At 36.2% G+C, this 24,487-nt stretch overlaps 1 pseudogene; it reads right to left on the reverse strand.

Moving 5' to 3' along the window:
* Nucleotides 1-1,609: 1,609 nt before the first annotated feature.
* Nucleotides 1,610-5,072, reverse strand: LOC103258292 (annotated as a pseudogene).
* Nucleotides 5,073-24,487: the final 19,415 nt, after the last annotated feature.

Consider the following 24,487-nt stretch of genomic DNA (forward strand, 5'->3'; position numbering starts at 1 on the left):
AGAGAATGTTCTGATTTAAAATGCATGTGCTTTCATTGTAGTTTTATTTTATTTATATAACTCAATGTATACATGTGGCTTAAATTTAGATATTTTAATCTTATTTTATATATATATGTTTTCAATATACAAAAAAATTGTGATCTTGTTCTATTCCTCCTTTTGCCTTTGATTTTTCAATTAAACTAACACTATGGATGACAGTGTAATAAACATTTTTGATAACATGAATTTAATGGTGATGTATGCACACAGTACAAGTTTGTATTCACATATAATGTATTTGATACAAGTTTGTATTCAATTATTCATATGAGGTATATGAATTATTGCAATGTTTATTTTAAGGGCATATTTCACAAATATTGAGTCTGTTCATCTTGATTTATTATTTCCTTTGTATAAGTGTATATAAATATAATATAAAGGCAATGACTATATGCATTTTAAAAATTCTTGACACATTTTTCCAAGTGCTTTATTCTTTTAAAATACACAGACATCGTCTGAGAATCTAATACTTAATGAAAAGCAAGAAATTTAGGGTAACACTTATTTTATAAAATAAAGAATTAGAAGAGAAATTTTATGACTATAGACTTGGATTCAAATCTTCCTTGTTTAATTAATAACAACAGCCAATAAAAGTAATTATGCCTAGTGTTTTAGTACTCATTCTTCCCTTTGTCCTCTTTCTCATCTACTTTGTTTTCCCTCCCTGTGGCCCTATCAGTTTCCTTCCATATGAAAGGGAAACTTTTTTGAGACTAGGTTGGATTGAAAGAAGTTTCATTATTCTTTTTTTTTTTAAAGCAGGATTTATTGAGAAGACAAGAAAACTCCCACAGTGGGAGGGGACTCCGGGGGTTGCCAAGAAGTTTCATTTTTCTTACCTCTGCTTTGATCCCTTGTAAAAATTGTGATATATAGACAGTCTAAACCATTTGCATTCAACCTATATATTGAATTTTATCTCTTCAAAAAAAGTTCAGTTTTATGTTGCTGCTAACAAGAAGATAGACAAATTCTTAAGGGATTTTTTTAATAATAATGTAGTAAAGATTTCTACTTATGCCATAAAAGTATGATATTAAAGTAAAATATATTAGGTTCTTGTGTTCCTTCATAAGGAATATCATCCTCCATGCTGACAGAATTCTTTAGTAATTCAGACCTAAGGGCAGTTTTCAGTTACAAGGGGTAGAAATTATTTAGATTTTATTATATATGCAGTTGCATTTTCTCTGTGCTTCTATGTCAGACAATTGTGAGATCGAAGTTCAAGTTCCCCAAGGTAGCTTTAATGAGGTGTACTATAGGCTGGGCATTAGGCAGAAAACATCTACTCTGATGAGATAAACCATCCCTTATATGCTCTAAGAAGTAAAACTCTGTGATCTCAGTGATGATTGGTTGAAATTTTGGAGTGAAAGCAAGTACACATTGGGTTTGGCTGGAAATTTTTCAGGGGCACAAATTTATCTTATTGAGGAATGTTTTTCTTTTTAAGCTAGAATACTGGGAAAGAGCCTCATCCCTTACAATAACATTTTAGCATTTCAGCTTGCTCATCTTATTGACAAAATTTAAACATTTACATTTAAACAAGTCAACAAGGTATTTTATCAAGGACTTTGCTAGAGAGCATATACTCTTGACATGTTGGCAAATCAGTTTCTATTAAGTGAATAATTTTATCTTGTGACTGATATGTGTCATCTATTTGATAACACTACTAACAAAAATAACAACAATTATGATATCTATAATACTTCTGGATCACTATGGGTCAGGAACATTTTGCCTGTTTCAGTGTATTAACATATTTTTTTCCACACAACACAATATGAAGTTGTTGCTATTATGGTAAAAGTAGGGGTAATTTTCCCTGTTAGCATTCTATTCCACTTTTTAACAGTGGACATATTTCACAAATATTGAATCCATTCATCTTGATTTATTTTTTTCTCTGTATAGGTGCATATAAATATATTATAAAGGTAATGACTATATGTATTTTAAAACGCTTGACACATTTTTCCCAAGTGCTTTATTCTTTTAAAATATACGTAGACAAAATTTCCTAAATGGTGTACTCTTTCCAGTCTTGCCTTTCTGCAATTCAATCTGTTGAATATCTTGTGTTTTTTTGTTGTTGTTTTTTGTTTTATGATTAAAGAAAATCTGATATGTCTTCATTTCTTAATTCTATTCAGTATCTCCTCAATGCACTTAATATATACTCAAACTTCTTGTAAGTATCTGGCTTCAACTCACCTCTCTAATATCATCGTCTTTTATACTCAGACCTTTCCTGCAAACTAAACACAGAGTCTGGGGACACAGCCTTACTTCTCTACCTGTTTTTCTTTTGCGTGCTCCTTGCTCCCTCGTCCTTTCATCTATTCCTGCACATTATTCAGGGCTCACCTTAATTATTAATGATTTTGAAATCTGTTCTGAATGTTGCTTATCATTGTGGTCTTTAATTATAGCACTTTCAGATTTTTCAAAGTGGAATGTAAGGTGAGTGGGATCAGAAACTGTGCCTACTTTGTTTCTCTGAAAATCCAGTACCGACCCATTGTTTTAGCCAGTTGCATTATAGATATTCTTTTAATGAATGACTAATACTTTCATATATATTTCAGGATACTAAGTATCCTAATATCCCTCCTTATTCAGTAATAAAAATGAAATTCACAAATTTGTGATGGTATAGAAATATATGGGTTTCGAATGGCAAGTCATTTTAGTTGACCTCCCATGTTTCTCTCATTGTGAACCAAACACTCTGAATGAAAAATAGTCATTCCTTCTGAAAATGGAAAGCAAACAAAATAAAATCAAAAAAAGTATGCTTACTTTTGGTAGAGGTTTTGCAGGTTTACAGTGGTGTCCTCCAATGAAATCAACATTTGGTAAGAATGGATGAGGAAAATCAAAATCCCAATAAGTATGAATGAGCCACTTTTCAGCTTTCCCCATTGTTTCGGATAATGTAGTAGGTCTTCCTGAAGGAAAACAAAATAGCAAAAAGTAAAAAAAAAAAAAAGAAAAAAAAAGACTATGTTGCATGACACTAGAGACCTGCCATGTACTATATAGGTATTTTCCTTAAAAGACTTGAAATAATGTAGCTAAAGACATATAGAACATCTATGCTTTGATAGAACAACATGTGCACATTTGTATATAAGCATAAAATAATTTACAAGTAATATATATGTTCCTAATATGAATATACAGAGTGGCAAAGTGTTAAAAATAATTGTGAAGTAACCCCATCTCTAACATCACATCAGTATATATAAGTAATTATTTAATAAGTCATTGTAGTATTAAACCTGCATTTGTTTACTCTCAGATACTGCAATAGTAGCAAATATTCACTTAATCACATTTTTGCACTCCACAATCAAGTAATACTACCATAACTATGAAAACAACTTTTTAAGAAGTACTAAGTCTAGTTTCTAGAAGGCAATAAACCTAGTCTCTTGATCCTTAGTTCTCCAAGTAAACTCTTAGTTTTTGGAAAGTATGGTTGAAATTTTTATACTCAGCACTGCTTTTGTTTTATATTAAGATTGTAATGATATTAGTTATTTAAAAATAAATATATTTACAAATGATAGCTGGGGAATATTCAGAAATTATTGAATTAGATACTTTTTACTTCTCAATCTGGCTCATATTTTCCTTAATTGAGAGGTATAATTTAATAAAATAGAGATTTAAAACAGATGTTCACACTTCAGTGAGAATTCAGTCCTTAAATAATTTCAAGTTCTTTGTTAAAGAATGTATAACTATTACAAATGCCAAACTATTTTCGCTTCTGTTGCTGCAATACAGCCATCACGTCTCTTAAATGAGAAGGACTCCTTTGGGTTATATGAAAAATAATTAATTTATCAATATGCAAACTGAATTACACAAGGAGAAACAGCTTCTTAATGCTACCATGAAAACTGTACTAGAAATATGTGTAACTTTTTAATGACATATTTGCCTTCTTCAAGATTTTTTTTGATGTGTCTATTGACTTTTTAAAAATAAAAGTATAGTAAAATGAACATATGATTGTTTAAAAAATCACAAATGCTTCAATTTGCAGATTTATGAATTCCTGGATTTTCCTGTAGAAGTGACGGTCCCAGGGTTCTAACTGATCCTACGTAAGATGTTCAAACTATTTGTGAAATTGATAGATCATCATATATTTTCATTTCATCATATCACTTAAAGAAATCTCCTCCTCTGACTTGATATTCATACAATATCATCTTCAACGTCATGCGGAAAGTTAGAATTTAATAACCACCAATTGAAAATATAACTTACCTAGTACTTCACTGTAAATCTGATCCCCTTTCTTTGTATCAGGTACTTGGAACACCCCTCATATAGAAATAAAGCACATATAACATATTTTTTATTCTCTCCATGAATGTCATTTGATCACTTAATTCTGACAGCATGACAGGTACATAGGAAGGAGGGAACAGAAGTCCTTTACTATACTTCTCAAGTGTGTAGCCAGGAGAAAAGCGAAGACTGTACACAAAGGGTATTTTAAGAAGCTCAGCCAGCAGCTCACCACAGGGACCGACAGCTTCAGCAAGAATAACATCAAACTTTGACTCTTGTAATTTTGCCATAAGTTTCTTGTTCAAAACAACATCTTTATAGAGATGTCTAATACATTCAGAATATTTCCAAAACAATTCTTGTGCTTTTGAAAAATGTGACAGAAAGGTATATTTTGGAAGATCATACATCCATCTGTCCACCAGTTTCACAAAAACACCCCCAAAGTCATCTTTAGTTAACGGTGTGGGATAAACTTCAAATTTAATAGTGGATGATTTGCTGGGATCAACAAGAATGGAGGCTGAAGATGTCAATACAGTCACCTCATGACCTCTCTGAACAACTTCATTCAGGATTATCTTCATAATCATCAAACTGTATTCTGTGGGCCACACCAGCACCTTCCCACAACTCCCAGAGCTAAAGTAACAACTCTTCTGTATCAGCAGAAGAACTGAAGTCCACTTCATAGACATCCTGGTGCAGCAGAGGCTTCCTTTCCAGTTGCCTTTTTAAATTCTATTTCCCATTCTTATATTTATAAGGTTAAATAATCAAGTTAAAATATAACTCTTGAACTTTGTTGTTAATGCATTACATAAATACTTGGAGCAGAGAGATGGCAAGGAGAGAAACAAGGTAAATGGCCTCCTATTTACACAGTTATGTTTAATGTTCCTGTTATTTTATAGATGCTACCATTTAGCTAAAATAATCTTGCAAAGACAAATCACTGCTCTTATGTGGCTTTCCAGCTGAATCAGTATTTCTTGACTATCTTGGTTCAAGGATTTTGGAGGGTTTTTTTTAGATGGAGCCTCCCTCTGTTGTCCAGGCTGGAGTGTAATGGCACACTCATGGCTACTGCAGCCTCTGACCTGCTGGGTTCGGGTAAGCCTTCCTCCTCAGTCTTCTAAGTAACTGGAACTACAGGCATGCACCACCACACACAACTAGGAATTTTTAATGTAAGTTTGTCAAAATATAATTCATATAAACTATATCTTACTAATTATTGTGTAAAATTCAGTGTTTCTTTGCATATTCACAGAATTGTGCATCCAGCATGACAATCAGTTTAGTCTCCCCCCTCAAAACCCTATAAACTTTAGCCTTTATCTCCCAACCCTAGATTCTGCATCCACCTGCCCTAGGCAACCACCAACCTATTTTCTGTCTGCATAAATTTGTCTATTCTGGACTTCAGAAAAATAAATGAAATCATGTAATATATGTTCTTTGTGACAGGCTTTTCTTACTTAGTATAATGGGTTCATCCATGAAATAGCATGTTTAATAATCCAATTTCATTTTATGGCCATATAGTATTACATAGTACAGAAATACATATTTTATTTATTCATTCACTGGTTGATAAACATTGATTTTTTTTAGTTTTTGGCAATTATTAATAATGTTTATTAAATTCATGTGTAAGCTCTATGTGGACAAGATTTCATTTCTCTTGAGTATGTATCTAGAAGTGAAATTTCCGAGTCACAGTGCAATTGTATATTTAAGCTTTTGAGAGATTGCTAGACTATTTTGTGTTGTGCCTGCATTATTTTCCATTTTCTCCACTAATGCACAAGGGCTTCAATTTCTCTACTTTTTTGCCACATGTTTACGTCTTTTTATTATGGCCAGTTAGAGTGATGGCATGTCTAATTATGGTTTAAATTTTCTTGACCTCTAGTGATTTTGAGCATTTTTCATGTGCTAAGTAGCCTTTGTATATTTTTTCGGAAAATTTATATTCAGATCCTTTGCCAATTTTGAATGAATTATTTATCTTTTACTACTGAGTTGTGTTTTTATTATATTTTTTATGCAAGTTCCTTAGCAAGTATGTGATTTGAAATATCATATCAGAAATATATTCTTTAAGTCTGTAGGTTGTCTTTTTGCTTTTTTGATGGTGTCCTTTGAGGCACAAAAGTGCTAATTTTGATGAAGGCCAAATTATATATTTTAAATTGGTTCCTTTTACTTTGGGTGTTGTTTCTAAAAAAAATCATTTCCTAATCAAAAGTCACAAATATTAGCCTCTGTGTCTTATTTTTAGAGATTTAGAGTTCTACCCTTTATATTTATTTTTTGGTATATTTTGAATTAATTTTTGTAAGCATGTAAGTAAAAAGTCCAACTCACATTTTTATTTGTGGATAATCAGTTTTCCTATCAGTATTTGTAAAATAATTTTTTAATTAAAATGTTTTGGCATCTTTGTTACTACCCATGGATGTGTGGGTATATTTGTAGATTCTAGAATTGATTGTACTGATTTATATGTCTGTCTGCGTGCCTGTGTTATATTCTTTTGTTTATTGTAGATTTGCATTTGGTTTTAAAAGCAAGATGCGTAAGATTTCCAACTTTGTTTTTTAATTTATGATTGTTCTATTTTTGTCTTCCTTTTTATTTTTAAAATTTATTTTATTTTAAATATGTGGAGTACAATTCAGGATTAGGTATGACAGTGTTCATTGTACAGGCAAAGTTTGGGCCTACGTTTGGTCCCCACTTTGCCTGGTTTGAAATTAGGTATCATTATTAATGTTATGTGCCACCATCCCTTTCCTGGCAGTTTTCAAATATCGCCATTCCCTTTATTATACTATTATGGTAAGTGTTCAGGGTCCACTTATGAGTGAGAACACGTGGTACTCAGTTCTTTGTTTCTGTGATAGATTACTGAGTATCATAGACTCTAAAACCATCCATGTTGCTACAAAGTCCATAATTTTGTTTTTCTTTATGGCTGTGTAATATACCATCATGCATATGTACCACATTTTAAAAATCCAGTCCAGTTTTGATGGGCAGCACAGTTGGTTCCATGTTTTTGTTATTGTAAATAGTGCTGCAATAAACATGAATGTGCAAATATCTTTTTTCTAGAGTGATTTGATTTCCTCTGGGTGTATTCCCAGAAGGGAGATTGCTGGATCATATAGAAGGTCAATGTATAGCTATTTTTAGAAATCACTACACTGTTTTCCATAGAGGTTGAACTAGTTTGCATTCCCATCAACTGTGTAGAAGTGATCCCTTTTCTCTACATTCTCGCCAGCATCTGTTGTTTTTTGTTGTATTAATGATGGCCATTCTTACTGGAGTTAGAAGGTTCTAAGTGTGGTTTTGATTTGCATTTCTCTGATGATTAGTGAGGCTGAGCATTTTTTCATGTGTCTGGTGGGTGTTCATATGGATTATTTTAAGAAGTGTCTATTCATGTATTTTGCCCACTTTTTAATGGGACTGTTCGTTTTGTTCCTTTCAACATGTTTGAGTTCCTTGTAGATTCTGGTTTTAGGCTTTTGTCAGACATGTCCTTGGCAAATATTTTTTCCCATTCTATGAACTGTCTCCCACTCTCTTGATGGTTTCTTTTACTTTGCAGAAGCTTTTCAGTTTCATGAGGTGCCACTTGGGTATCTTATCTCTTATGGTATAGACATCTTGGATTTTTATCAGGAATTGGTTGCCTATTCCGATTTCCGTAAGAGTGTCTCCTGCATTTTCTATGATTCTTGAAGTTTGGGACTTTACATTTAGGTCTTTGATCCATTGGAGTTAATATTTGTGTATGGTGGTAGATAGGGATCTTTTCTTGTTCTTCTGCATGTGATCACCCAGTTTTCCCAGCACCATTTCCTGAATAGATTCTCTTTTCCCTAGTGGTTGTTGCTGGAGGATTTGTCGAAAATGAATTGGTTGAGAAACTGACATTTTGCTTCTGGAGTCTTTATCCTGTTTCATTGGTCTACAGGCCTGTTCTTATACTAATACCAAGTTGTTTTGATTATTGTAGTCTTATAACAAAGTTTAAAGTCTGGAAGTGTGAAACATCCCACTTTGTTTCTTTTGCTAAGGATTCTTTTGGCTATTCATGGTTGTTTGTTTCCATATGAATTTCTGTATTATTTCCAGGTCTAAGAAGAATGATGTTGATAATTTAATGGGAATAGCATTGATTCTTAGATTATCTGTGGTAGAATAGACATCTTAACAATGCTAATTCTTCCAATCTGTGAGTTTGAAATATTTTTCCATTAGTTTATGTCATCTTTGACTTCTTATGCAGTGTTTTGTAGTTTTTGTTGTAAAGATCTTTCACTTTAGTTAGGAAGAAGCCTAGGGATTTCATTTTGTTTTTGTGGTTATTGTGAATGGGATTGTGTTTTTTTAAATTTGGTTCTCTGTCTGCTTGTTTTTGGTGTATAAGAATGCAACTGTTAGGCTGGGTGCAGTGACACAAACTTGTAATTCTAGCACTTTGAGAAGCCGAGGTGAGAGGATTGCCTGAGACATGGGTTTGAGACCAACCTGGGCAACTTGGCAAGACCTCATCTCTACAATAAATCAGAAAATTAGCTGGGCTTGTTAGCTCATACCTCCCAGTTCCGGTTACTTGGTTGGCTGAGGTAGAAAGATCACCTGAGCCAGGCAGGTCAACTATGGGGTGACTGTGAGTGTGCCACTGCTCTTCAGTTTGGATGACAGAGTGAGACTCCAACACAGAAACAAAACAAAAAAAGAAAAAAAAAGAATGTAACTCTCATTGCACATTTATTTTGTACCCTGAGACTTTGCCAAAGGCCTCTATCAGTGAAAGGTTTTTGACAGATTCTCTTGAATTTTAGAGGTATAGAATCATATCACAAGCGAAGAGGGATAATTTGATTTCCTCTTTTCATATTTGGATGCCCCTGATTTTCTTCTCTTCTCTAATATCTCTAGCTAGGACTTCCAACACTATGTTGAACAGAGGAGTGAGAGTGGGTAGCCTTGTCTTTTTTCAGTTTTCAGGGGAAATGCTTCCAATTTCTTTCCATTTAGAATTATGTTGGTGGGGAGGTTGTGAAGATGGTGGCTGAGCCATGAGAACTATGTGGATCTCAGCGTGAGTGAGTGTATGGAAAATTTTGTGTTTGTGCTAGTGAGCGAGTGGGCATGTAAGGAGCTGACTGAGTGAGGGCCAGGAAGCTAGCAGCCAGGGCTCTCCCGATGCAGCTGTTGGTGCCACAGATGCTGGGCTTGGACCCTAGCAACTCTCAGGATGCAGAAGCAGAGCACCATTTTCTTTTCTTTCTTTTTTCTTTTTAAATGAATTAACCCTTCCTGGGAAGAAAATGCTAGGAGAGACTTCTAAGAGGGGGCTTGTGAGCAAGTGGCCAGGCCTCTGTTGCAACAGATAGTGCTGCAGCTTCTCTGCTTCGTCCCTGGCTCCTCCCAGGTCACAGAAACCAAGCACAATTTTTTTTAATGGACAAAAGTTTTCCTGTGAAAAAATGGCAGGGAGAAACTATCACCTCAGCTCTCCCTCACCATTGCAGCAGGAGAGACTGCTGACTCCAGGCTTTAACTCACCACTTCAGTGCCTGGCAGGGCACTGGCAGTAGGGGTTGCAGAGGAAGTCCAGAGGCAAAGTCCAACAGAAGAGAACAAGAGAGGCACTCCACCACAATCTCATAGGTGGGGCAGGAAAGTGCTCCAACTTGCAACAGACCCGATCTCTGTGACTGGTGGATCAACTACTCAGGGATTGATTGGGACCCAGAAAGAATATACTGAAAGCACAAACTTGAAAGGGACCCAACGAGTGCTGAGTTCCAGGTGCCCCACTCACTACCCTGATCCATCCCCAGAACAAAGGGTGTGACCAGAAAAGGAGGAGGAAGGACTCCAAAGAGATCAATGGTTAGTCTGGGACTGACCAAATGCCCTCCTCCTCAGCAATCCTCTGAACGTCAGACCTACATAGCTGGGCCACAACTGAGAAGGACAATCCAGGTAGAGCCTGGGCATCAGTCACAATAGGAGAACTCCATTCCAGGATAGGCTAGCTGGGGCACCCCCCTGTGAGTACACACCTGGGGAAGAGACATCCCACATCTCCCCACCAGAGAAGATCTCCCTGACCATAAGAGAGAGAGAGGGGAGGACTGCAGCCTCACCCACCTCCACTGCCCCTCCTCCTTCTCTGCTTCAGACACTGAGGGGAGAGTGAAAGAGTTGGCTCTGCAGGAGAGACATGTTTAGAGGATCAATTCACAAGAGGGCAGGGTTTTTTATTTAAAAAAATTAATTTAATTTAATTTAATTTTAAAAGAATTTAAAATTTTTTGTCTATTTGTTTGTTAGTTCATCTAATTTTAAAATAGATGATCTGCATCCTCCTAAATTTTTTTCTTTTCTTTTTCTGTTTCTTTCTTATTTTACTTGTCATTTTCTGTTTATGTGAATGATTGATTGTTCATCTTTCAATTTTGTTGTTACCGTTGGTTTGTTTTTGATCTTTTGTTTTTCTGGGTTTTTTTTAATTTTCATTTTTTATAGTTTAAGATATGTGTCAATATATGTGTGAGGGTCTGACCTGAATTCCTTCCCCCCACCCCTGGTCTTTCTGTTTTTCTTCTCTATTCACTTTACTAGGCATGTGTGTGTGTGTTTAGTTTTCTTGTTTTTGTTTTACTTTGTTGTTATTCCAGTTTGTTTGGGGTGTGTGTACATCTCTCTCTCTGTGTGTGTGTGTTTAATTGTTATTTGCATTGTTTCTGCTTTGCATCATCTTATAGAGTGGGGGTGGGGAGTGGATCTCAGGGCACACATACCACAATAAGTGAACATTGTAATTTGCAAGTAGTTTCTGAAACCTAGAGCCCCATCCCCTACTTTATTTGAATTTCAAAAACTACAAGAGACAGCAAAGCTTCCCATCCACCAACCTATTTCAAAAGAGAACAAATCCAGAGCCCAGATCAGGGAAGAATAGAGGACTGAGCAAACATCAGAAGGGAAACTCTCCCACTGACACTGAATGGCAGAACTAAGATAAAACCAAGAGATCTGTAACAAATGAGGAAAAACCAGAGGAAGACCACAGGCAATTTCAAGTGTACCAAAGACAAAACCCATGATAAATCAGACCTTGGTGCCCAAACAATGGAAGTCACCAACAACAGGCCCCAGAATGTGACAGGGATTGAGAATGGGTGGAAAGAGTTAATAAGATTCAAGAAAGAAAAGATGAAACACTGATAAGAACTTGTAAAAGAGATTTTGGCAATATAAAGTTTTATCTAGGAAGTAACAAGATGACCAACATGGAAAGCAGAATTAATCTAGCTGAAGAAAGAATCTCAGAACTTGAAGATCAGAACATGGAATTTACCCGATCTGTAAAAAACATAGAAAGAAGACTCAGAAAGAAAAAACAAAGCCTGCAAGAGATGTGCAATTATATCAACAGGCCGAACCTATACCTGACTGGTATCCCAGAAAAAGAAAGGGAAAAGGAGAACAACTTGGAGCAAGTATTCCAAGAGGTAATCCAAGAAAATTTTCCCTATCTCACCACAGATATGACCAGTCAAGCACAGGAGATACAGAGAACCTCCACAAGACATCAAAATAGAAGACCAACTCCTAGACACATAGTAATTCACCTACAAAAAGTAGGCACAAAAGAAAAAATACTAAAGGCAGCAAGAGAAATGTCAGAGTACCTACCTGGGAAAATCAATCAGAATAGCAGCAGGCCTATTGGGAAAAATACTATAAGCAAGAAGGGACTGGAACCCTGTATTTAAAGTCCTCAGAGATAAACAATTTTCATCATGAATTTTTTATACAGAAAGCTCAGTTTCATCAGTGATGGAGAATTAAAATCCTTCCCAGTCATCCAATCCAATCCCTAAGAGATTATGCAGTTTTCAGACCAACTCTATAGGAAACACTTAAAGAGGTATTATGCATAGAAGAGAGAAAAGAAAAAGAGTGACCCCACACTTCCCAGGAGAACAGTAGAGCACAGAATCAACAGAGAATATAGCACAACAAGAAACTTGAAAACACACACATGCATCAACCCCAAAGCCAAAAGAGAATAAATAAACTAAAAAAACCTTATAAGAACCTCCTGACAGGGATACACAATTTCATTTCAATATCAGTCTGAATGTCAATGGACTAAATGCACCACTTACAAGACACAGAATGGCAACCTAGATAAGAAACCATGATACAATTATTTGCTGCATCCAGGAGACTCATCTCACTACAAGGGATACATACAGACTCAAAGTTGAAGGATGGAAAATGAGTTTCCAGGCAAATTGATCATAAAAGAAGGTAGGAGTAGCTGTCTTAATATCAGACAAAACAACCTTTAAGCTATCAAAAATTTAAAAAGATGCAAAAGGACATGACATAATGATAAAATGTTCAATCCATCAATAAGAAATATCCATCCTAAACGTATATATGCACCCAACACATGAGAACCAGCATTTATAAAGCAACCACTAAGTAAACTAAAAAAAAAATATTGACTCTAACACTAGTAGAACAGGGAACTTGAATACCCCACTAACAGCCCTAGATAAGTCATCAAGGCAAAAGATCAACAAGGAGATTCAGAACCTTAACTTGATACTTGAGCAAATGGACTTAATAGGTACCTACAGATTATTCCACCCAACAACCACAGATTATACATTCTACTCGTCACTACATGGAATGTACTCCAAGATTGAACATATCTTTGGCCATAAATCAAGCATAAACAAATTTAATAAGGTTAAAATCTTGCCATATATATTCTCAGACCACAGTGAAATAAAAATAAATATCAACACCAGCAACATTTCCCCAAATCTCACAAAGACATGGACACTAAACAGCATGATGCTGAGCAGCTAATGGGTCAACATTGAAATACAAGCCAAAATTAAAAGATTCCTGGAAACAAATGAAAATGAAAAAACATCTTACCAAAACCTCTGGGATGTCATGAAAACAGTTCTCAGAGGGAAATTTATATCTCTATGAGTACACATCAAGAAAACGGAAAGTTCACAAATGGAGAACCAAACAAAACACCTAAGGGAGCAGGAGAGAGAAGACCAACAAAACCCCAACTTTAGAAGAATCCAAATCAACAAAATAAGAGCCCAAATACAGGACACAGAAGACAAAAATATCATAAAAAACATCAACAAAACAAAAAGTTGGTTCTTTGGAAGAATTAACAAGATTGATGGACCCCTATCCAGAATGACCAAGAAAAAGAGAAAAATTCCAAATAAACACAATCAGAAAAACAAAAGATCAATCACAACTGACCCCAAAGAAATACAAAATATTATCAAAGATTACTAAGTACACCAATAGGGAAACAAACCTGATAATCTTAATGAAATAGAGAACTTTTGACATCACACAGCCTCCCCAGGTTGAAACAAGAAGACATTGAGACACTAAATAGATTAATAACCTTCCAGGAAATGGACTCTTTCATATGAAAACTACCTACGAAAAACAGCCCTACTGGATGGTTTTCCAATAGAATTCTACAAAACATACTAGAGTTGATCATACTCAGTGACCTATCACAGAAACAAAGAACAGAGAACCATATGTTCTCACTCATGAGCCACCTTGAACAATTATAATACTATAAGAAAGGGATTCGCAGTAGTGGGAAACTATCAGGGGAAGGGCTGTGAGATTGGCAGTTGAGGGAAACTGTTAGGTGAGGGAGGGGCATACCTCATCAACAAGAGTACCTGCATAATAGACGTTTGTATACCTAACTCTGAATTGTACCCCACATCTTCATTAAAAAAAAAACTAAGTTGGCTATGGGTTTATAGTATATGATTCTTACTATTTTGAGGTATGTTCCTTCTAGGCATAGGTGATCAAGGATTTTTATGAGGAAGTGTTGCTAGATTTTATCAAAAGCTTTTTCTGTATCTAATGATATAATCATGTTGTCCTTGTTTTTACACCTGTTGATGAATTGAATTTCATTTATGGCTTTGTGGATGTTGAACTAGCCCTGCATCCTGAGGATGAAGTCTAGTTGGTCGTGGTACATGATTTTTGAGTTATGTTGTTGAATCAGATTTGAGAATTTTTTTTTTTTTTTTTAGAAAGTAAGATTTATTGAGAGGACAGAACAGCTGTCACTGTGGAGGGTGACTTGAGAAAGTTGCCTGCTAGAATCTTGTTGAGAATTTTTGCATCTATTTTCATCAGGGATATTGGCCTGTACCTCTTTCTTTGTTGAATCTTTATTTGGTTTGGATATCAGTGTGACTGTAGCTTCATAAAATGATTTGGGGAGAGTTCCATTTTTCTCAATTGCCTGGAATGCTTTTAATAGAATTGGTATCAGCTCCTTCTTTTATGTCTTGTAGAATTCTGCTGGAAATCTATCTGACTCAGGTCTTTTTTTTTTTTTTTTTTTGCTGGTAGCTTTCTTATGAAAGAGTCAATTTTCTGGGTTGTTATTGGTCTATTTAAGATCTCAATTTCTTCTTGTTTCATCCTTGTATAACTGTGCAACGTTAGAAGGTCCTTCATTTCATGTAGTTATCAATTGTCTTTTCATACAAGTGCACATAGTAATCTCTGATAATCTTATAGATTTTTGGGGGGTCTCAGTTGTGACTTAATCTTTAGCATTTCAGATTGTGTTTATTTGGACTTTTTCTCCCATTTCTTGGGCATGCTGGCTAGAAGTTCATCAATCTTATTTATCCTTTCAAAGAATCAGGTTTTTGTTTCATCAATATTTTTCAATGTTATTTTTGTCTTCTATGTCTTGTATTTGGGCTTTTAGTTTGATGATCTGGATTCTTCTGCTGATGTTAGGATTTTGGTGGTCTTGTCTTTCCAGGTTCCTAAGGTGATTTGTTATGCTGCTAAATATGATCTTTCCATTTTCTTGATGTGTGTTTGTAAAAAAAATGTATTCCCCTCTCAGTACTTTTCTCCTGGCTTTCCAGAGGTTTTGATAAGATGTGTCTTTATTTTCATTTGTTTCTAGAAATCTTTTAATTTTTGCTTTGTTTTCTGTGTTGACCCAGGAGTTGTTCAACACCATTTTGTTTAATTTCCATGTCTTTGTGGATTTGGGGGCAGCATTATTGGTGCTGTTATTTATTTTTGTTCCCCTGTAGTCTGAGAAGCTGCATGACAGTATTTTCATTTTATAACGTTTGTTTATGCTTTATGTTCAATGATATTGTCGATCTTTTAGTATATTCCATGTGGTGATGAGTAGAATTCATATTCCATGGTTGTGGGGTGAAGGGTTCTGTAGGTATCTATTGAGTCCATTTGGTGAAGTGTCAAGTTCAGGTTGATTTTTGCCTCAATGATCTATCTAAGGTTGTTAGTAGGGTATTTTTGTCCCAGCTATATGATAGTGTTAGAGTCAATATTCTTTGTAGTTTACTTAGAAGCTACTTTATAAAGGTTGGTGCTTCTATGTTGGGTGCATGTATGTTTAGGATGAATATTTCTTGGTGATGGATTGAACCTTTTATCATTATGTAGTGTTTTTCTATATCTTTTGCAGTTTTTGATAGTTTAAAGGATATTTTGTCTGATATTAAGGTCATAACTCCTGCTTTTGTATTCCATTTGTCTGAAAAATTGTTTTCCATTCCTTAACTTTGAGTCTGTGTCATTTTGTTGAGGTGAGTCTTCTGGAAACAGCATATTGTTATGTCATTTTAAAAATTAGTTTGCTATTTTATATCTTTTCAATGGTACATTTAGTTCATTCACATTCAGGCTAATTATTGAGATGTGAGAGTTTATCCCTGTCATGAGGTTTTTATAGGGTTAGTTGTTGTTGTTGTTTGTTTCTTGTTTGGTTTTCTTTTGATTTGGGAGTTGATATATGTGTATTTGATCTTTTTCCTGCATTCTTGGAAAGAGCATGGTTGTCCTTTTTTTTTTTCCCCCTTCGGTGTTTAATACTTTCTTAAGCTTTTCTTATAGAGCTGCTCTGGAGGTGGCGTAAAATCATAGGGATTGAATGTCTGGGAAGGATTTGAATTCTCCATCACCAATGAAGTTTACCTTCGCTGGGTAGGAAATTCTTGGTTGGAATTGTTTATCTTTGAGAACATTGAAGATTAGACTCCAGTCTCTTCTAGTCTATATTGTTTCTGCAGATAAGTCTGCTGTTATTCTAATTAGTCTTACTCAGTAAGTAGTCTGACCTTTCTTTCTTGCTGCCATTAGGATTTTTTTCTTTTATACCTATTTTGTGTAAGTGAATTACTATGTATCTAGGATTTGTTTTTTTTCATTTGATGTCTTGCAGAGGTTCTCTGAATTTCTTGTATATGAATGGTCACATCTCTGAAGAGATGAGGGAAGTTTTCTTGAATAATTTCATGGAATGTATGTCTAAGGTGGTCTCTGTTCTCTATCTGCCTCCAGAATGCCTATTAATCATAGGCTCAGCCTCTTGATATAATTGTACACCTCTTGAAGGCTTTGTTCTCTCTTTTAAGGCTTCTTTTCTATGTTTTTAACAGTTTGGGTTAGTTCCTTATTTTGGTCCTCAAGCTCCAAGGTTCTTTCTTCTGCTTGGTTGATTCTGCTCTACATGCTTGCTAGTTTATTTGTTTTGTTTATTACATTCTTATTGCCATTATCTCAGTTATCAACTTCTTCATTCTTTCCTCTTGTCTCCCCTAATTTCTGTTCATTCTCTCTATTAATTTCTTAAAGTCTGTATTTGTGGCTTGAGACTAGTTTTTCTGTGGCTCTTCTTTGTTTGTGTTCTGAAATCTGCATTCTCTTTTTTTTAAATCATATTTTTTATTTTAAAATTGTGGAACACAGTTAAGGGTTAGGTATACAAATATGCATCATTAAGGCACACCTGTTGATAAGGGGTGTCCCCCCCATTCCCAGACAGATATTAACTACTGTTATTCCCACCACCCTTCCCCTACCTGTCCCCCTCCATAGTTGCCTGACACTATCAATCCTTTTCTTATAGCATTACAATAGATGTTCAAGGTCCACTTATGAGTGAGAACATGTGATATTCAGATCTTTGTTTCTGTGAGAGATCACTCAGTATTATAAACTCTAGTTCCATCCAAGTTGCTACGAAATTCATGATTTTGCTCATTTTTATGACTGTGTAGTTTCCATTGTGTATATGTACCACAGTTTAAAAATACAGTCCTATATGATGGACAGCATCGTTGGTTCCAGGTCCTTGCCATTGTGAAAAATGCTGCGATAAACATACATGTGCAGGTATCTTTTTTATTCAGTGATTTGAGTTCTTCAGGGTATATCCCAGTAGGGGGATTGCAGGGTCATATGGGAGGTCGATATTAAAAGCTTTTAGGAATCACCACACTGCTTTCCACAGAGGTTGCACTAGTTTACATGCCCACCAATAGTGTAGAAGTGTTCCCTATTCACCACATCCTCTCCAGTATCTGTTATTTTTTGAGTTATTGATAATGGCCATTCTGACTGCAGTTAGGTGGTATCTCAGTGTGGTTTCGATTTGCATCTCCTTGATTATTAGTGAGGTTGAACATTTCTTCATGTGTCTGTTGGCCACTCATATGTCTTCTTTTGAGAAGTGTCTGTTTATATCTTTTGCCCACTTTGTAATGGGATTGGTTTTTTTTTTTTTTCTTTTCAGCACATTTGAGTTCCTTGTAGATCCAAGATGTCAGGCCTTTGTCAGACCTGGAGTTGGCAAATACTTTTTCCCAGTCTGTGGGCTGATCCTTGCTCTCTTGATAGTTTCTTTGACTTTGCAGAAGCTTGTCAGTTTAATGAGGTCCTATTTGTCTATCTTATCTCTTATGGCCCGTGTGTTTGGGGTTTTGTTCAGAAATTGGATGCCAGTTCCAATTTCCATAAGGGTGTGTCCTGCATTTTCTAAGGTGCTTATGGTTTGAGGTTTTATATTTAGGTCTCTGATCCATTTAGAGTTAATTTTTGTGCATGGTGTCTTGTTTGAATCTTCTGCATATTATCAGCCAGTTTTCCCAGCACTATTTACTAAATAGGTTCTGTTCTCCCCAGTGGTAGGTGGTGGAGGCTTTGTCAAAGATGAGTTGGTTGAGAAATTGAAGTTTTGTTTCTGGACTCTCAATTCTATTCCATTGGTCTATATGCCTGTTTCTGTACCAATACCAAGCTGTTTTGATTATTGTAGCTTTAAGGTAAAGCTTGAAGTCTGGTAATGTGATACCTCTTGCTTTTTTTTTTTGGCTGAGGATTGTTCTGGCTATTCTTGATCATTTGTGTTTCCATATGAATTTCTGTGTTGTCTTTTGTAGTGCTGAGAAGAAGTTGCTGGTAATTTGATGGGTATTGCATTAAATCTGTAGATTGCCTTAGGTAAGATGGACATCTTTACGATGTTGATTCTTCCAATCCATGAGCATGGGATATTTTTCCACTTGTTTGTGCCATCTTTGATTTCTTTGAGCAGTGTGTTTTGTAGTTTATATTGTAAGGTCTTTCATGTCCCTGGTAAGGAAGATGCCAAGGTATTTCTTTTTTTGTGTGTGTGGCTTTTGTGAATGGGATTGCGCTTTTTATTTGTGTTTCTGTTTGTTTATTATTGGTATAAAGAAATGTGATTGTCTTTTGCACATTTATTTTATACCCTGAGACTTTGCCAAAGTCGTTTATCAGTGCAAGGAGGCTTTTGACAGGTTATTTTGGGTTTTCAAGGTACACAATCATGTCATCTGCAAAGAGAGATAACTTGACTTCTTATTTTCCTTTTTGGATACCCCTGATCACCTTCTCTTTTCTGATTGCTCTATTCAGGACTTCCAATACTATATTGAACAGGAGGGGAGAGAGTGGGCATCCTTGTCTGGTTCCACTTTTCAGGGGACATGGGTCCAATTTTTGTCTGTTTAGGAGTATGCTAGCTGTGGGTTTCTCATAGATCCTGTTTATTGTTTTGAGGTATGGTCCATGTTTGCCTAGATGTTTGAGGGTTTTTATCAAGAAGGGGTACTGGATTTTATCAAAAGATTTTCTGCATCTAATTATATAATCATGTGGTTTTCGTTTTGACGTCTGTTGATGTATTTAATTACATTTATTGTCTTGCAAATATTGAACCAGTCTTGAGTCACAGGGATGAAGTCTACTTGGTCATGATGGATGATTTTTGAGATGTGTTATTGAATGCGGTTTGCTTGGACCTTGTTGAGAATTTTATCATCTATGTTCATCAAAGATATTGGCCTACAGTTCTCTTTCTTTGTTGGGTCTTTATCTGGCTTGTATATGGATGTAATGATAGCTTCATAAAATGATTTGAGGAGGGTTCCATCTTTCTCAATCACCTGTAATACTTGCAGTAGGATTGGTATCAGCCCCTCCTTAAATGTCTTATAGAATTCTGCTGGGAAGCCATCTGGTCCATGGCTTTTTTTTGTAGGTTGCTTACTTATTACATAATCAATTTCCTTGATTGTTATTGGACTATTTAGGGTCTTGATTTCATCTGGTTTCAACTTAGGCAGGTTGTGTGATGTCAGAAAGTCTTCCATTTCATGAAGGTTTTCAAGTTTGTTTCCATGCAAGTGTACATAGTAGTCTCTAATGATCTTTTGTATTTCTTCAGGGTCAGATGTGACTTGACCTTTTGTGTTTCTGATTGTGTATTTGGACTTTTTCTCTTTTTTTCTTGGTCAGTCTGGCTAGGGAACCATTGATCTTGTTTACAGTTTCAAAGAACCAGCTTTTTGTTTCATTGATTTTTTTATATTATCTTTTTGTCTTCTATGTCTGGATTCGGGCCTTTATTTTGGTGGTCTGGATTCTTCTGCTGAAGTCAGGGTTTTGGTGGTCTTGCTTTTCCAGCTTCCTAAGGTGATTTGTTAGGCTGCTAATTTGTGATCCTTCCATTTTCTTCATGTGCATTTGTAAAGATATGAATTCCCTTCTTACTACAGCTTTCATGGTGTCCCAGAGATTTTGGTAAGATGTTTCTTCATTTTCATTTATTTCCAGGTATCTTTTAATCTCTGTTTTGATTTCATCATTGACCCAGGAGTTGTTTAGCATAATGTTATTTAGTGTCCATGTCTTTGTGGGTTTGGGGGGAACTTTGTTGGTGCTGATGTTTATTTTTATTCCATTGTGGTTCAAGAAGGTGCATTACAAAATTTCAATCTTTTGAAATTTGTTTATGCTTGATTTATGGCCAAGTACGTGGTTGATCTTAGAGTACGTTCTGTGTGATGATGAGTAGAATGTATATTCTGTGGTTGTTGGGTGGAGTGTACTGTAGGTATCTATTAAGTTCATTTGGTCAAGAGTCACATTGAGGTTCCAGACCTTGCTGCTGATTTTTTTTGTCTTGATGATCTGTCTAAGGTTGTGAGTGGGATATTACAGTCCCCAGCTATGATAGTGTTAGTGTCACTACCTTATCTGAGTTTTCCTAGAAGCAGCTTTATGAATGTTGGCACTCTTATGTTGGGTGCATATATGTTTAGGATAGATATTTCTTGTTGATGTGGCGAATCTTTTATCATTATGTAGTGGCCTCTATATCTTTTTAAATTTTTGATAGCTTAAATGGTATTTTGTCTGAAAATTAGGATCGCGACTCCTCCTTTCTTTTGTATTTTGTTCGCCTGAAAATTTGTTTTCCATCCTCTTACTTTGAGTCTGTGAGTGTCCCTTCTAGTGAGATGGGTGTCTTGAAGGCAATAAATTGTTGCCTGGTGATATTTTATCCATTTTGTCATTCTATGTCTTTTCAGTGGTGCATTTGGTCTATTCACATTCAGGTTAATTATTGAAATGTGAGAGTTGATCCCTATCATAAGGTTCTTATTGAGTTGTTTTTGTTGTTCCTCTTTGTTGTCTTTCTTTTGGTTTTGGGGTTGGTTTGTGTGTGTTTTACTCTTTTTCCTGTACTCTTGTGAAGAACATTGTTGTTCTTTTTTCCTTTCCTTCTGGTTTAGTACTTTCTTACATGTTCCTTGTAGAGGTGGTCTGGTGGCAGCATAAGTTCTTAAGGACTGGATGTCTGGGAAAGATTTTAATTCTCCCTCACAGATGAAGCTTAGCTTGGCTGGGTAGGTGATTCTTGGTTGAAATTGTTTATCTTTTAGAACTTTGAAGATAGGGATCCAAGCTTTCCTAGCCTGCAGGGTTTCTGTAGATAAATCTGCTGCTATTCTAATTGGTCTTCCATGGTAGGTGATCTGGCCTTTTTCTCTTGCTGCTTTCAGGATTTTTTTTCTTTTATACCTATTTTGTTTAGGTGAATTATTATATGTCTGGGAGTTAGTCTTCTCATTTGTTGTCTTGCAGGGATTCTCTGAATCTCTTGTGTTTGAATTTTCACATCACTGATGAGATGAGGGAAGTTTTCTTTAATAATCTCATGAAATGTTTGTTCCAGGGTGGTCTCTGTCTCTCCTTCTTTTTCAGGAAGTCCAATTACTCAGATTTGGTCCCTTGATGCAATCACTCATCTCCTGAAGGTTTTTTTCTGTCTTTTTAAGCTTCTTTTCTATGTTTTTAGCAATTTGAGTTAGTTCTATATTTTGGTTCAAGCTCTGAGATTCTTCTTCTTGGCTAATTCTGCTTTCCATGCTTATCAGTTTGTTATTTATTTCATTCACAGTATTCTTGACTACTGTTATCTCAGTTATCTACTCCTTTCTAGTTTCTTCTTGTCTCTCTTCAATTCTTTTTAATCTCTTCATTAATGTCTTGATATCTAGCTTTGTAGTTTGACACCAGTCATTCTGGAGGATCTTCATTGTTTGCATTCCAAAGTCAGTTTTCTCAGTGTCTGCCCTCCCAGGGTCTGAGAGAGACCTATGTTCTTCTTTTGGTTTTTCATCTTTTTTTTGTAGGTTTTTCTCTCTCCCCCTTACCCTCCCCTTCTTTAATTCTGTTTCTCAGGGAAGGTTGCTTTTACTACTTTTGTTCAATATCCTGTTCTTCCTTATGAGGGTCCTCTGGCTTTGTTCACTTTTGAGGCTGGACTGTGGGTTGGGGGTTGTACTTTTTGCAGTTTTGAGGTTTAATTGAGGGGCAAGCTGTGATTCAGTATCTATCTGCAGACTCCAGTCTCCACCAACAGGTGTATGGGCACACTGGAACCCGTTTCCCACTGCCTTACAATCTGTCCTTACAGCAGGGTTTAGGTTTGCTCCCTGGAACAAAATGAAGTACGAAAAAGAGAAATAATGGAAGTAGGGGGAATCAGAAGGAAGTTAGACAGAGAGAAGAGTGAGAGGGAAAACAGACATTCATACCAAATAATGAGTGGAAAAGAGACACAAGGCCAGAAAAGAGTGAGTAACAGACACATAAACAAAATTCCCTAAAGCGTACTGGTAATCACATAAAGACAGTCCAATAAAATCATGCCTTTTGATGCTTTTTTCCCCCAACATAAACAGGTAGTCTAAATCCAAAAGCAAACAAAAATGAGCAAAGCAAACAGTCAAAACAATAAAATCAGAAACCAAAATAAGAAACCAAACTACCTCTGGAATCTTTCCTCAGTGTCTAACATTTCTATGGCTCTGATCTCTAGCCTCTCCCCTTTGCTTTCATTGCAGGCAGATAGATTTATACCAAGTTTGGGTTAGTTCCCTTGACTTGCTGTCTGAGAGGTCTGTGACAGGCCTGAGTTGCCTGTATCTGACTCAGCTCTATTCCTGGCTGAAGTGCCTGTAGGGCCGAAAGTCGCTGTCACTTCCCACCACCTGCCTTTGGAGCTCTGGTCCCTGCTCTGGCTGAGGCACCCAATGTGGTACCCTGTGGTTGTGTAAGGGAACACTATATCTTAAGGAGGTGCTGATCAGCCGCTCTCAGCTCTCAATTCCAGAAGAGGGAACTCCCAGCTCCCTCCTCCAACTAAGGCCACTGGTGGGGGGGCTCTTTTGTCTCCTGTTTAGGGACGTTACCTTAGAAATCAAGTTGAAGGCTGCTTGTAGATGGGCAGGGCAATGCAAATCTCTGCCTGGAAAATGGCCAAAGTGGGCAGCTCCTCTTTCAAGGATCCTTTCTCTCCACCCATCCTTTGTCTCCACTCACCTGGGTATGGGGAGCCAGCCCCCCAAAAGAGATTTAGAGGGTCCCTGGAAGGTGGGGCAGCATTGGCGAATATTCTGGAGAAATAAAGAGAAAGAAAGAGACTAGACTCTGTCTAGTGCAGAAGCCGATTCTGTAGTAGGGATAGATATTAAAAAAAGCAAGATGGAGGCATTGATATAAAGAGGAAGAAAGAGAAAGAAAGTGGACAACTCTTCAGTGAAATGAGCAGAAGTCGTTTATTGGGAACAAACGTGAGTCTTTTATCCCAAATTTTCACATGTCAAATCACAAGACTTTCACGTGGGCACAAAACCAGGTAGGTGAGGGACATCCCCCACCCACCAGGCATTTCCTTAGGAATGAGGAAGGGCAACCCAATCAAATAACAAGAGTTTACATGAACACAAACCCAGGTGGGTGGAGGGCATCCTCATCCACGTTTTCCTTAGTCTGAGAAAGGACAATCTTAATCAAATCACAAGAGTTTTACATGAACACAAAGCCAGGTGGTTGGGGGGGGCATCCCTGCCCACCAGGCGTGTTCCCCCAAGCATGAGGAAGGACAGTCCCAAAATTATCTCACTGTTCCTTATGCTTGGTTTATGTTCCTCAAAAGCAATACAACAGTTTTAATATCATAAAATCCTAATAATCAATAACTTCTAAAACTTATGCATACCCAACACCTAATGACTGACTTAAATCCTTAATACCTTTCTATTCTGTGCTAACTTTACCTGTACTATAAAAAACTCTTAATTGTAGGTCAGACCAGTTCCTAAAGAATGTGGCCCAGTCCAAAGATCATGCTGGGCCATCTCCAGGAACAATTGATTATGATCTCTTAACAAAATGGCTATTCTAAAATCCTATGCATCTATCTTAATTTCTATAAAAGTTTCTAATTCCTAATCCTGATATATAAGGCTGATCATCAGCAATCAAGTTTCTAAAATAAAACCCAAATGCAAACTGTAATTGTACTAAAGCCAAAATCACAATTAGG

The sequence above is a fragment of the Carlito syrichta genome, unplaced genomic scaffold (assembly GCF_000164805.1).
Source record: "Carlito syrichta isolate Samal-C Ts95f unplaced genomic scaffold, Tarsius_syrichta-2.0.1 Scaffold82710, whole genome shotgun sequence".
Classification (NCBI taxonomy): domain Eukaryota; kingdom Metazoa; phylum Chordata; class Mammalia; order Primates; family Tarsiidae; genus Carlito; species Carlito syrichta.